This window comes from Rhipicephalus microplus, chromosome 9, assembly GCF_043290135.1.
Source record: "Rhipicephalus microplus isolate Deutch F79 chromosome 9, USDA_Rmic, whole genome shotgun sequence".
Lineage (NCBI taxonomy): Eukaryota > Metazoa > Arthropoda > Arachnida > Ixodida > Ixodidae > Rhipicephalus > Rhipicephalus microplus.
In genome coordinates, this window is record NC_134708.1 from 100,670,862 (window position 1) to 100,684,288 (window position 13,427).

At 41.9% G+C, this 13,427-nt stretch overlaps 1 long non-coding RNA gene across 1 annotated transcript in view; it reads right to left on the bottom strand.

Annotated features, from left to right (window-relative positions):
* Nucleotides 1-204: 204 nt before the first annotated feature.
* Nucleotides 205-13,427, bottom strand: part of LOC142771432 (uncharacterized) — a 48,185-nt gene continuing 34,962 nt past the window's right edge. Inside the window, exon 2 of the long non-coding RNA XR_012885914.1 lies at nucleotides 205-528. This is a non-coding gene — a long non-coding RNA (uncharacterized LOC142771432). The remainder of the gene's footprint in view (nucleotides 529-13,427) is intronic.

A 13,427-nucleotide genomic window follows, 5' to 3' on the forward strand; every position in this document is an offset into this window, starting at 1 on the left:
AACACTCAAACTTTTCCAATCTTGTCCGACTACAATGTGTGCCTTGAAGTTATTTTTTTTCGTGTCCTTACTTCACGTGGTTGACACAAAAAATAATAATATCAGAAAGCTTGGCATGCTTAGTGCAGTTCGTAATAGAATACCACTGTAGGTGGAGTTCTCGTATTTGTAATAAAGAAGGAAGGTCAAAAAAAGAGGTCGTGAAAAAAAGAAACATAATTTACTCGAGTTGAACAACTTCTAGAGTTGAACTTTATTCCCCTGATCTTTTCCGTTAGGTCTCAGGCGCCAAACTGTGCTCACTGGATGCGTGAGAACAGATAGAAATATATGCACCACTTCAGTTCTTCAGGATCAGAGGCAAAGATGCAGATACGTAATGTACACCAACGAAATACTGGGACCATGTTCAACGGGAGTTGGACACCTGTGTATTTAAACAGGCTCTGAACTCGGCAGACTTTTCGCAGGCAGGCGTCTTGCTGACTTGTTCCTTAAGTCTGTGCAGAGAGGTTTCAAGATGAGCCACTGTGGTAACAAGAACAGCAACAGAAGCAAAACTTACAATCAGTCATGAACATTGACAAAGAGCAACGCGAAGACGCGTGACATCAAAATTATGAAGTTATGCGCTTTGGAACACGCTGAAGCAAAATGATTTTCACTTTCTATGCGCAGAATTACCTACAAGGTAAGTCTTCCTACGGCCATTTTGCACCTTTTTCATCTTAAATATCAAATATTCTTCGCTTGCTAAGTATATGAAAGAAAGGCAATTCATACCCACACCATCCGGCGTGTTCAATGCGCGAAGTGCAACGCTAGCTCTCGAAAAAGACTTTAGCAGTCAGAATAATTTAGTCACAAAACACTATAGACAGTAAAGCATCGATACCCTTCTGGCTTATAAAACGTTTAAGTCGATAGTAATAAATAAAACGGTGCTTCACTCAGCACACTAAATTTCTTTCATTTTTTTTGTCACTGGAATATTCTTTCGCACCAGAAATGTAATTTGCACTTGCTGGAGCGCTGATTCAAAACACGTGCGCTGAATGAACTTTTCCTCAAAGCTTTCCTGGTTTGTTTCTATGATTCTTTTTCACATTTCACATCGCTTTACCGGCATTTCCAGAATCCCACAAGCATCAAGAACTGGCAGTGGTTTTTTCTTAGAAACACTTCAGAGCGGAGTTTTCTGAAGACAAGGAAACGAATTGAACTGAATGTTACATTAACTGATTCTTAAAATGCAATATGCACGAATACTTGAAACTTTTTAATGTTTGCTTCTGAGAGTGGACCAGTGATGTTCCGTGCAGGGAAATTTCGCCCGTCATTTTGCGGCAAAGGGAAAAAGGGAATCTTCGTGATATTGCAGGCAATTCCAGGAAGGGTTAAAATCTTCTATGACGACCGATAATTAGCTGTTACAGTGCCCATATATCTGCTGTAATTGGCTCTTGCGCATGCGCCTCAGAAACATAGCCTTTGAGATGTGTTTCTGGTATTTACGAGGACCTATTTCTAGTTCACTATTGTTGTTAGTAGTGAATTCCACAATGTGCAGTGTACTAACACTATATTATTTAATGAAATGAAGTGATGCTTTTGTTGTGCGGCGGTGGGCTAGTGATGATTTCAAACGTCACCAGTAGGTGAGACACGTGTAAATATAGTATGTGTGTGCATGGATGGGGGTGAAAATTAGTAGTGTTGTGCAGGCATATATCCTGAGAATTTCGTCAACGTTTGCAGGACGAAATAGTCGAAACATAGAATATTTATGTATGAGAATTCTTCAACGTAGTACGAAACATCACTGGATTGAACAGTCTTTTTCTCACAGATGAGCTCTCTAGGAGCAGACAGGAAGTCCTCATTTGCTTCAGATCCAAGTGAAAGTGTTTTGCGCGTTAGGTCAGAGTTGAGTTTCCTTCATTTTGTTTCATTTGTGCTTACGAGCAGCTGCCTTCAAATGTGAGAGAAAACAAGACCATTCCATGTAATCGTCTCTTTTTCTTATTCGCCATCTCCATCGTGATTTGTTTTGGGATGTAAACCGCACATATCTATCAACCGTCGTGATTTCGATCATCACCATGATCATGATCATCTGCTTCATTTCTTCAGCCATTCATATGAATCTTCGTTTTCATTACCTCTTTCACCTATGCCTCGCTCAGCTGCGAGTTTGACTTTACGTTTTTTTTGTCACGACTTCACCATCTGCACGACATTCATAATCCTGATAACGTTATTCTTCTTTACGTTTTCCTGTCTTTTATACTCAGTCAGCAACATCTAATTCTTGCTCGTATTTCTCTTCAATATTGTTAGCTACGCTTTCACTTACGCGAAAGGATTGTACCCTTGCTTGTAAAGAGAAGCACTGAACATGAACGTAGCACACACGCACACGTGTCTGCAAGCTGGTTGATTCAATCAATGCTTGTTAGCTTGGCTTACCACTGCATAAGTCCCCACCTTTCTTTCAATATTTATCCTTAATAAAGTGAAATGAATGACTTGATGTCACACTACTCACACTGACAAATAATATCAGAGCTCTCTCTAACCGAGATGGCATAAGGTAACCGATCAATAACTTCATTTTCATCTATACAATGGCATTCGCGAGCGCACTTTTCAATGTTCTTGTTTTCTTATTATATTATAACCAGTCTTACTGGGCAGAATTTAAGGAAAAGAACGGGATAAAATAACGGGGCTGTAGGGCAGCACTACCATGCAGTTGTTCAAGGCGTTTTTCTTTTTTTAACGTTCAACGTCTTCTTTGAGAACCTATGAGAGGAGTGTACATAGGAACGAGAGTTTAACACAAGCAGAGAACCCAAAAGTAGCTTCTTTTACTTCTCCGCTGAGTGGAGAATTGAAGTGTACGCTCGAACCACTGCAGTGCCACTTCGACGAAGACAGAAAACTGATGCACCGCAGACCAGGGCCGAACTGCGACTCTGTTTACTTACACTTCAGCACACATTTTTTTATACACAATATACCGGCTGTAACAACCAGAACGCAAAATATACTTCACTGAAATAGCTAGGTATTGTGTATGAAAAAAAAACCTGATAAAATGCAAATGAACTGTACTGTATGTCGGCCCTCGTCTGTGGTTTGTGTAATTCGTGTCTTCGTCAAAGTCACGCTGTATTTGTCAGCGTATGGGAAAACTTACCCAAGTGGAAGTGGTATCGATAAAGTGTAAAATTATTCATCGGGAGCAGGTTACTGAACGCCTTGACGCCCTCTTTGAAATGTACGAATAATATTGCGCTACGCGCGAACTTCTGTATTTTCATGTGAGTGGGGTTGTTAACGCATGTAACACTCAAAACCGGCCGCGTTTGAGTGTCTCCGAATGTTCCAGATTGCTTCAGGCTGTCCTGATAAAAATTCGCACACAAACAACGCCCTGAGCTCCCCCGAAATTGAACAATCAGTCTCTGTACTCATCCCCTTCATTTTTTTGTTTTTTCTCTTGGAGGAATTAAGACATCCCCATCACCACCAGTAGTTGAGTCAGATGATGAGCCTGCTATGGAACTAGCACCAGTGCGAACAATAACAGTAAAATCGTTGAAGTTACATTTATAAGAGCCGATTCACTTCATCAGGGATATGATTGTTTGACGATCGAGGACTGCATTCACCGCTATCCTTCTATTATGAGTGTTACTCATGTGTACAGTGAGTGTGAATTGCTTTTCTGGGTCTAAAGTCGCTAAATAAGAAGTTTGTTCATTACATTGGCTGCCACAACCCGCACCGCTGAAACTGCGTTACAATATATACAAATTTGAAAAAACCGCAGCTATGAGGAAAACGTACGTTCTTTCAGTTTTTGTTCAAATATGCAGGAAACGTGAGTGCAGATCATTTGTCATTGCTAAAAATAGACGCTTAAGATTCATAAGCTAGAATAACGTCACTTAGAACAGTACACCAACTGCTCCTGCTATCCACGTGTATGTTTTTTTTTTTTGGGGGGGGGGGCGCTTCATTAGACTTTTTGTATTTACTTAACGCGTGCAATTCAGAGAAGAAAGGCTTTAATGATCAAGAGAGCGGTAAAGATGCCGACACAGTTTATGAACTCTAAAGTAGTACCAGGTAAATCTCGGTACACGTGCAAGGTTTAGTCGATTAAGACATGTGCACGTACTAATGAGTCGATGGTGTAGGGTACATAATTTTAGCGGCATTTTTTAGCTGGCTTCATACTTAACGTTTACTTGCATGCATATTCCCCTGAAAAAAAAAGTGGCAACGCCAGAACAGTCGATCTTGTGGGCAAATTCCCACATGAAATTACACACACCTGTTCAGAATGGGAAGTTTCCTCAACACAACGATAGGACTTTCAGGTGACTTAGAATAAAAGGCTTATTTTTGTCTTTTTATTTACGTAAAGTGATCTGTCAGAGTAGGCTTCTCCGCTATAACAATCTGTATGTAGAGAAGCCTGCACAAGAAGTGGCTCTTTTTCAAATTTTAACGCTTCCACAAACTTATGCTTTCAATTTTTGGTGCATGCAAATCAAAATACGTATTTTTATTTTCATTTACGTGATGTGACAAGAGAGGTTGGCGACTTTGCGTCGCACTGGATATTGCTTGCCGCTTTCAAAAAAATAAACCTCAGTCAATAGTATCTGACAAAACAGGTTGCACATATACAAGAAAACGTAAGTCCCGAAAAAAAAAAAACTAAAGCCTTTAACAGCTTGTCTCAGCATTATATTTGGAAATTGTCGTAAAACAGTGAGCGCGTCTGCACAGTCAAAATGATGTCACTACGGAAGAGGCCAACGAAGGTGACATCTTATGGTCTATTTCAGATTTGCGAGGTTCAAGATTCTGTTTCAGCCATATTCTACACAAAGTTATCGATGTGTTAACAAAAAATTTAAAAACTATAAATTTATCTGTGTGCTTATAATTCTTAGCGGTGGTATCAGGGATATGGGGAAAGTATACTGACGTCAGGGAGGGTTCACTTGTCAGGTTTCAGAACTGTGATGGCTCAGCGTCATTTTTAGGCGAAGCCTTTATGACTTACATGTTGCGGTCGTGTTCTCGCACGAAAAAGACGTAGTGCCGATGAGCGAACGGTATAATTCGCATGCAGATGCGCACTTGTACGCTTCATTTTTCAATAATTTTGCTCTCTCGATCATGAGCTGGTTCGCGCGGAGCCATTTCACGTATGGAAATCTGCTCTTTCAACGAGGTGGTTAGGCTTTTGGCATTGCCACATTTTATTGTAGACTGTACGTAAGCGAATCACGTCACTTGTTGCCGATAGCATCTGAAACGTTGTGCTGCTAAGCAGGTGAATCTAGGCCCAACTTCCGGCATCGAGCAAGAAAAGAGAGGAAGCATTCTGGTGTGTGTCAGCGATGAAGAAATAGAGAAAGAAAGAAGAAAAAAATTGGCCCCGTATCTACATGTTACACTGCAAACGCCGTCGAAAGACGATATTCTTGCGCTTAGAGAATGTGAACAAAACGTTTATTTGATGATCTGCGCAAGGAAATTTGTGAATTGTATTCTGAAGGCGCTGAGTTAGAGTGCCTCGAGCGTGCAGCGGAGGCGAACGAGCGCACCAAGTCACGTCACACGTGAGACATGAGCGCTATTTGGTAGTTATCTTGGAAAACGAAGCGCGCGGCGTGCGCGCCCGCCTCGTAGGCGATAAGGTGTAGTACGCAAGGCGACGGGTAAATGCCACGACCATGTCGTCTTAGCAAAGCGTTAGAAAGACTTGCCTTTTCGTGCAAGCGTTGCCTCATCAGCGCAGCGTGATAAGCGCTACGGTCCTTAGAATTACTTATGTATGCCTTTTCTAGTAAAAAGACACACAACAGAATATTGACGCGTTGTTATGATGCCTCACGTATGTGCAATAAGCAATAATTCCTTTTTAATTGACCATTGCACAAGTATGAACGCTAACCCTTGAGCATTATTGGTGGGCGCTGCGAATAGGGTCAGCCGTTTGGAGCCGTTTAGGGTATCGTTCAGAGTGGACAAACAAAGAAATGTACAGACAGACAGACCAAAATGTTTGCGTCGAAGATCCCCAAGAAAGACTATCGGCTTTAAAAGCAGTACACCAAACATCCATCTAAGCTGATGTTCACGCCCCACCACGGTGGTCTAGTGGCTAAGGTACTCGGCTGCTGACCCGCAGGTCGGCGGATTGAATCTCAGCTGTGCCGGCTGCATTTGCGATGGAGGCGAAATAGCTGTAGGGCCGTGTGTTCAGATTTGGTTGCACGTTAAGGAATCCCAGGTGGTCAAAGTTTCCGGAGCCCTCAACTACGGCGTCTCTTAAAATCATATTGTGGTTTTGGGACGTTAAATCCCACATATCAATTAATCAACCTTATGCTCCTGATAATGCAATGACTGTTGTATATTTGTTTCTCATTGATTTCGTGTCTTTGACATGTAACAATATATTATTTTGTTTTCTTCTGCAAGAATGACATTGGTTTTATGCATATATATTGTGGTGGTTTAAAACTGCTTGTTTCATAATTATGCTTCAATATGCAGTGACGCGTAACGAGAATTCGTCTTAATAAGAAAATATTAAATTAGAGCGTAACGCAGGTCTGACACCAAGCGAAATCGACGAAGGTAGTACATGCTTCCCCGATACGCTTTGTAGTGACAGCCGCTCTAAGCAGTGCTGCGACGAAAATAATTTTTTGTCGAGTTATGACAAAGTTAATTACTCTGAATGTCTAACGATAATCTAGGTACAAGACGCTCTTTCTGCCGGAACCAGACAGTCAAGTTTTGCTAAATGCCAAACATACCGGTATAGTCCGTAAGAAAAAAAAGAAGGGGGAGGGGGAAGGTGTCGCCGAGGTGTCGTACATTAAGGGCGCCGCCTTTATTTGATCAGGGCTATCGTACCGATTTTGAAATTAAGTGCGACAGCGGATGTGCAGACGTCCACTTTGTCTCGACACAAAAGGACTTCTGGACAAAGGGCAGGGAGCGTTTGCTCAGGGATCGGAAATCATTTTTTTCTTACCTTCAATGTAGTGTATCTTCATGGCGTACCTTTTTCTTCTGATTATCTTTTTTTTCTGATTCTCGTGTTTCCTGTGTGCGCTGTCTTTAAAGTGTACTTTTGTGTTGAGGTCATCGTTCTACCCTTTACCAGCAAAAATCTTTAAAATACGTTAAAAAAAGAGGCCTTCACTTGTGCTGAATAAGCTGGTGGTATTTTCTTTCTGGGTCAAGAACGCTTTCCTCGAAAAGCTGTTCTATATAGACGGAGCACTAAGGGCATTGGAAACAGTGCCCGTAAAATTTGGTGTTGACTTATCAACTGAAAGAATGCTTATTTATTGTTTCCTTATCACCTGAGGGAATACTTATTTATTAATTGTTTTGATTTCGCTAACATGCTCAAAATTTGCATGAAATTACGTACGCGCACGTGACTGCCATAGAAATATCCCATTGGACCAGCGTCCTTGACATACATATTTTAAGCTTAATAAATAAGCTCAAGCTTCACATTCACAATCTGTTCCACCCCTGATGGCGTGATTAATAATCAGTGGCCCTTCGTTTTGAATGACTGAGCTATATCCAAAGATTATTGAACAGGGATACTGAGGCTTTTTTTAAATTAAGACGGCAAATTTTATTTATGGGAGACGTATATGCAGAGACACGGTGCATACCTTACTGGGAGACGCATATGCAGAGATACGGTGCATACCTTACTGCAGAAATAATATTATCACTGCGCAGTGTTCCGAACAGCAAAGCATTCTCTTTATGTTGTAGAGTTGCAGCGTAACTTGTCTACGAAAATTATTAGCGACAGTTTTCGAGTGCTGATAAGTGGCCGAATAAGAAAAAAAATGTCGGTGGGATGAATGTTCCGGTGAGCGTACTTGTCTTCTTCACGCTATCAGCGGCACATTCATATATTTTAAGGAAGCGCTGCAAAGCGGGTCAGTTGCCCATGTATAGTATTGGCAATCTGCGCTTTGACATATCAACTAGTATCTATCTACATTCGTCCATACGTATCTGTGCTAATTTTCAAGATAATCTGTTGCGCAGGATGACTTGTAGTGGGGTCCATAATTGTTACGCAAAACGAGCACTCAAGACAATTGAACATGTGTAGTTGTGCTCACTATGACACCAAGCGATGCCCTCTCCAGATGAGTTTTGACGAACTGAACTCGAGACCATTTTTCTAAACCGAAATTCAAAAGCCATGAATGCGTGCTTCGACAGCATCAAAGGCAACGAAAGCGTTACTGAAAAGCTTATAATCAAGACATCTGTTGGCCCACCCCCAGACTTAATGTGTTCACCAAGTATGTTTGTAATTTTGGCCGACCCTCTCTTATGTTTTGTCCCTCTTTTTGCCACTTAGTTCCTTCTCCAGTGCAGGGCAGCAAAGCTGACACGCTTGTGGCTAACCACCATGTCTTTCAATTCTTCTCTCTTTCTCTTTCAGTGCAGAATGCCTCGCAGTGTACATGGTCGTCCACGAAAGATTTCTACGGTGAAATTCGAAAAGTCCTCGCGTGGTTGAGCCCTGTCATGATCTCGATGCCCAGTCTCCTCGACAAAACAACTTCCTCAACTAAATGCGCACGGAAAGGTCTGGGTTCCTTGGAGCCAGTCCTCACAAGACCTTTCTGAACATCTCGGATTGTAGTCTACTCTTAGACAACTGCAGTGGTATTGGTCACAAACTATTCTCAGTTGTGATTGTGTAAATGTGCGTGGTGAGCGCTGACATGAGTGTGCGCGTATCGCTTCTCCTCCCTTTACTATTTGCTTTCTTTATTCTTTTTCTCTTTTTTACTTTTTTCCCACTGTAGGAAAGCAAACAAGGTACAACCTGGTTAACTTCCCTGCCTTTCCTTTGGCCCCTCTAACTGTCTCTTAATTTGTCTTGATGATTATCACTTGAGGCAGTCGTCATTCCCTGGATTGCTGTTTTACTTAAAGAGAACTATGGGTCAGGAATCGTCGATGTTTCGTGAGATCATATAAATGCCGGCGGTAAAAATTTTCCTTATCTGTTTGTTTTCACAGGAGAGAGCTGTACCGTTCCTGTATGTGGCTAATCATTTTTGAAATTGTATTAGATTTTGAACAAGACAGAGTGCTCCATACCTGCCTCGAAAATGGCAGCATAAAACGACGCCTGCGTGTTCCCAGTCTGACAACTATTTGAGTCAGCAAGCGGGTACGTACTCTTGCGACATATCAGTATTTGAGAATGAACAACACGAAATTATCTTGAAAAATACCGACCAAGGTTACAAACTTTTCGCCATGACGAACAATTAAAAATGAAGTTTGCAGAAAAACTGCAGTTAAGTTCTCATTTGCTCTTTGAGGGCACAATATCGACACGGAATCTGAGAAATTCACAATTTTTTTCGGCACAAGAATTTGTGATACATTTACATTTTAGGAATAGAAAAAATAATGGACAGCACCGCTGCCCTACTGCAAACAGCGAAAGATACAGCGCAGCTGCAAACAGCGGAAAAGGTGAATGACAGGTGGCTATAACAACGCAGGCAAACGCGGGAAGTGGCAGTAAATAAGCAGTCATGTGACTGCACACATTTCTGATAAACTATACAATAAAAAAGGTCTAAAAAATCTCAAGCCCTGTTCAAAAATATTTGTTGTAATATTTATCCTACCCACAAAGGATACGTGCAGTTCACAAAAATTAGTATTAGCAGCACTCAGCAATGGAATTGAAGCGAAAGGCAACATTTAGTTTTGGGACACGTCATTCTTGTGCACAGAGATCATTTACTCGTAGCAATGAACAACTCAATTATTTAGAAAAACACCTAACATTCCCCACCGTGATGGATCAATCAATGCCATAGCAACTAACTTGGATGTTATCCGGAATAACGCTAGCAGCTAACTTTCTCTAATTCACAATAAATTATCAAAGTCAGCTAAAATAGCTTTCTTTTTTCTCGACAAATCACAGAATAAGCCAAAAAATCAGACGTATTAAGCCTATCAATCAGCCACTGACTGAAATGAACATGGCGCGCTCAGTTATTGTCTACGTGTGCGTGCGCGATCACACTGAAAAAAGCCGCATATTCAAAGAAAAAAAATGAAAAAAGTGCTCAAGATCACCAGGCGCAAGTGACGTCTTTTTTTTGCCCCTCCCATTCATCCCTGCTTAGCTTCCAGTGCTTTTGTCGGGACGAGAAAAGAGAGACTGCGATTGCAGTGTGCGACAAATTTTTGTAACTCCGTTCGTACTGGACGGATTCCTAAGATTTTGGCGGCATTGAATTTAGAAGGTAATACACTTTGCAAGTGAAATAATTCCATTGTTACACAAAAAAAGTGTTTCAGAACACATTCAAAAGATTACGACCAATTTAAGGACCAAAGTGGTTTCTGTATACTGTTAGTCCTCTAAAAGCGGAGCGAGCGTTGGGCGAAGAGTAAGCTGACAAGTAATCTGTTGTGGTAAGACGAAATTGCCTGCGCTCACTACCACATCTTGTATGTTCGCAATTTATCCCCCCTCTCCTTTTACCTAAAGACGTCCAAGGCATTTCCCGGCTGCTTGACAAGAAAGTGACTGCAGGCATCGCAGAGGGACCTCTTCTTCCTTGCACGGCACCACCTACAGGTCTTCAAGGAGATTCTTCGCTTCCTTTGGACACTCTACTCGACTACTGACTACAAAAGCCACACGTTGTGTCCTCGGTCACTGACGTCACTTCTCTTCTTCTCTCTTTTCCACATCTTTGATATTCTTTCCGCATTCACCTACAGGCGCTGAGCTGTGCTCCCAACTAAAGGGCAGCTGAAGTTGTGTCTTTCCTTTCCTCAACTTTCCCTACCCCACTACTTCACCCGGGGTGATCCTATCGCGTGTACCTTTGTGTGACATATATGGCCGGTTCGTCTCACCTCAGTTTGAGCGGCATTCCTTCCAAGAGATTGAGTGCTTTTACTCGCGCGTAGGATACACCTTGCGCGCAGTTATAATAGCTATTTGTACTTTATGTCAAACAGGGAGGCGAAGGCGACGCTAAGCAGCCGGTGAGTTTCAATATCAAGCTATTGCAATCAATGAAATCTTATGAAGATAGACAACAGGGAACGTCACAATGCTGCAAGCATCATCGACACCATTACATTTGTTTTCCTGAAAATCTTATTGCTTGGATGATCTTCCGGTTGTTGTTGACAAAAAAAAGTGAACAAAGAGTGAAATAATGAAACAGAAGGAAGGGTTGAGACTTTCATTAAGAAGGGGGTGATTCTCCCGAGTGTTGACATAGCATAACAGCAAGTGCGTACGAAAAATTGAGCAATCAATAAGCTTCGCCTTTAAGAGCTGAACGCGATATCAGTAGTCTGCCCCTAATGCGTACTTCAAACACTTATTGCATGAAATCTTTTCGAACTTGTATGCACCGACTGAGTGATCTCAAGTAAATAGGATCAACACAGGGTACTCGTCGTCAAATTAAGGTGACAAAAACTCCTTCCTTAAATATTTTATTTCAATAACATAAAAAAACGTGTGCGCCTTTTGTAGTAATTGACAGACTTTAAACCATGAAGTCATAATGATCATCACATGTTCTGACGCCTGATGGCAATGTGCACTCGTACGACACTTTATTACAGCCTTATTTCATGTCCTATTGTGAAACATGAAAACAGGACGTGTGTGTCTGTAAAGCATGAGAGTTACCTTCCCTGCATTTCCAAGCACAGAAAGTATTCTTCTCTGTAAGCCCAACCAGGTAGGTGGCTGTGTAGTAGAACGCCCGCTCGCCACACAAACGACCCGGACTCATTCCTCACTCATACCCAGAATTTATTTATTATTTATTTTATTTCCACCTTTCTCTAGTTTTCAGTCACGCACTAGATATTGATTTTTCGCTCACAGCCAACGACGCTGACGCCGACACTGACATTGATGCCATGCCGATGCCAGAATTTCTGTGAAACGAGTTCCATAACGCTACATATTTAAAACCTGAGTATATTTGCTGACAGACGCCTATGTATATTGAACGATGTGACGGGAGCAACAACTTTCAAACTTTGAATTAATTGATGGGCTTTCAGCAAAGAGTCTTGAAATAAAGCACATCTGATAACCCGTGACTCCTGTATCCCTTTGCCATGCATAATATACGGCTGTCTCGTATTCTCTACATGCATTGCGATTAGATTTTTTCGTAGCCCCGATACCCGGTCGAGCCCCGGATTTCGGTGGAGGGAGGTGAAGAGCTATGCAAATGGATTCGACAATTGCCTCGGAAACATTTGGGTTCTCATGTTTCTAGATGATTCTAGTTATTGATTGTTTGGCATTGATCTAGTGCATCTAGCACATTCATCTCTGAGCATTAAAAGCGCATCCTAAAGGCAATATATGCAGTGACAGTGAACCTTGAACCACTAACAACCTTTGTACTTCTTGCGTGGCGCTTGCTGGCAGTAAAATAAAGGTAATACAAATTTCAGTATATTGCCTTCTTCTTGCACTACTGCACGAAGACCCGTAATGATACGCTCACAAGGTGCGCACGTCACGGCACGTACACAAAGGTGCTCACCGCCGATGATTCACGCCTTCAGAACACACCGAATATTAAGAGGGTCGAGTGATTTGCGGAGGTGGCTTTCAAGGGCCTTGCACCTAGTAAGAGCGGTCGTTGGCGTAATGGAGGAGCTGAAGTGGCCGGATAACGACGCTTTTATTTAACGGTGATTTTTGCCCTGTTTTCTTGCATGAAGAAATCTGGAAAAAGCAAATGCGCGTCGAACACTTTGTAAGCAAATAACGTCTCATTTTCCCAAGTTTCTAAACCGTTACGGTGCAAAAGACCGGTTGGCAGCAGCGGCTTTGGCAACAGGCTTTCTGTCGATAAACCAATGAATTTCACTACGCAGGTTAGTTTTATTCAATTGAAACTTTCCATTGTTCATATTTGCCACACCTGCTGCTACCAACCCGGTGTATTTTTTTTTCTTTTGAACCGTGGTCACGACTGCAGAATCGCCGCGTGAGGTTGACGCACATCAAAAAGAGGTGGTAGAAATGCGCAAAAGCCTTGAGATGTTCAAATCACTGCACGAAAAAATGAAACAAGATCAGGAAGCGTTAGCTTTGGACAACAAAACTTTGAGAAAAGAAAACGAGGACCTAGCGAGAAGACTTGCTACTTCGGAGCAATACTCTCGTATCAACAACATTGAAATAAAGTGTATACCCTGTGTGCAAGGGGAGGACTGCAAAGCCATCTTGCGAAAACTTAGGGACAAGATAAGGTGTCCAGTGACCTCTACAGACATTGACGTCATTCACCGTGTACCCGCCA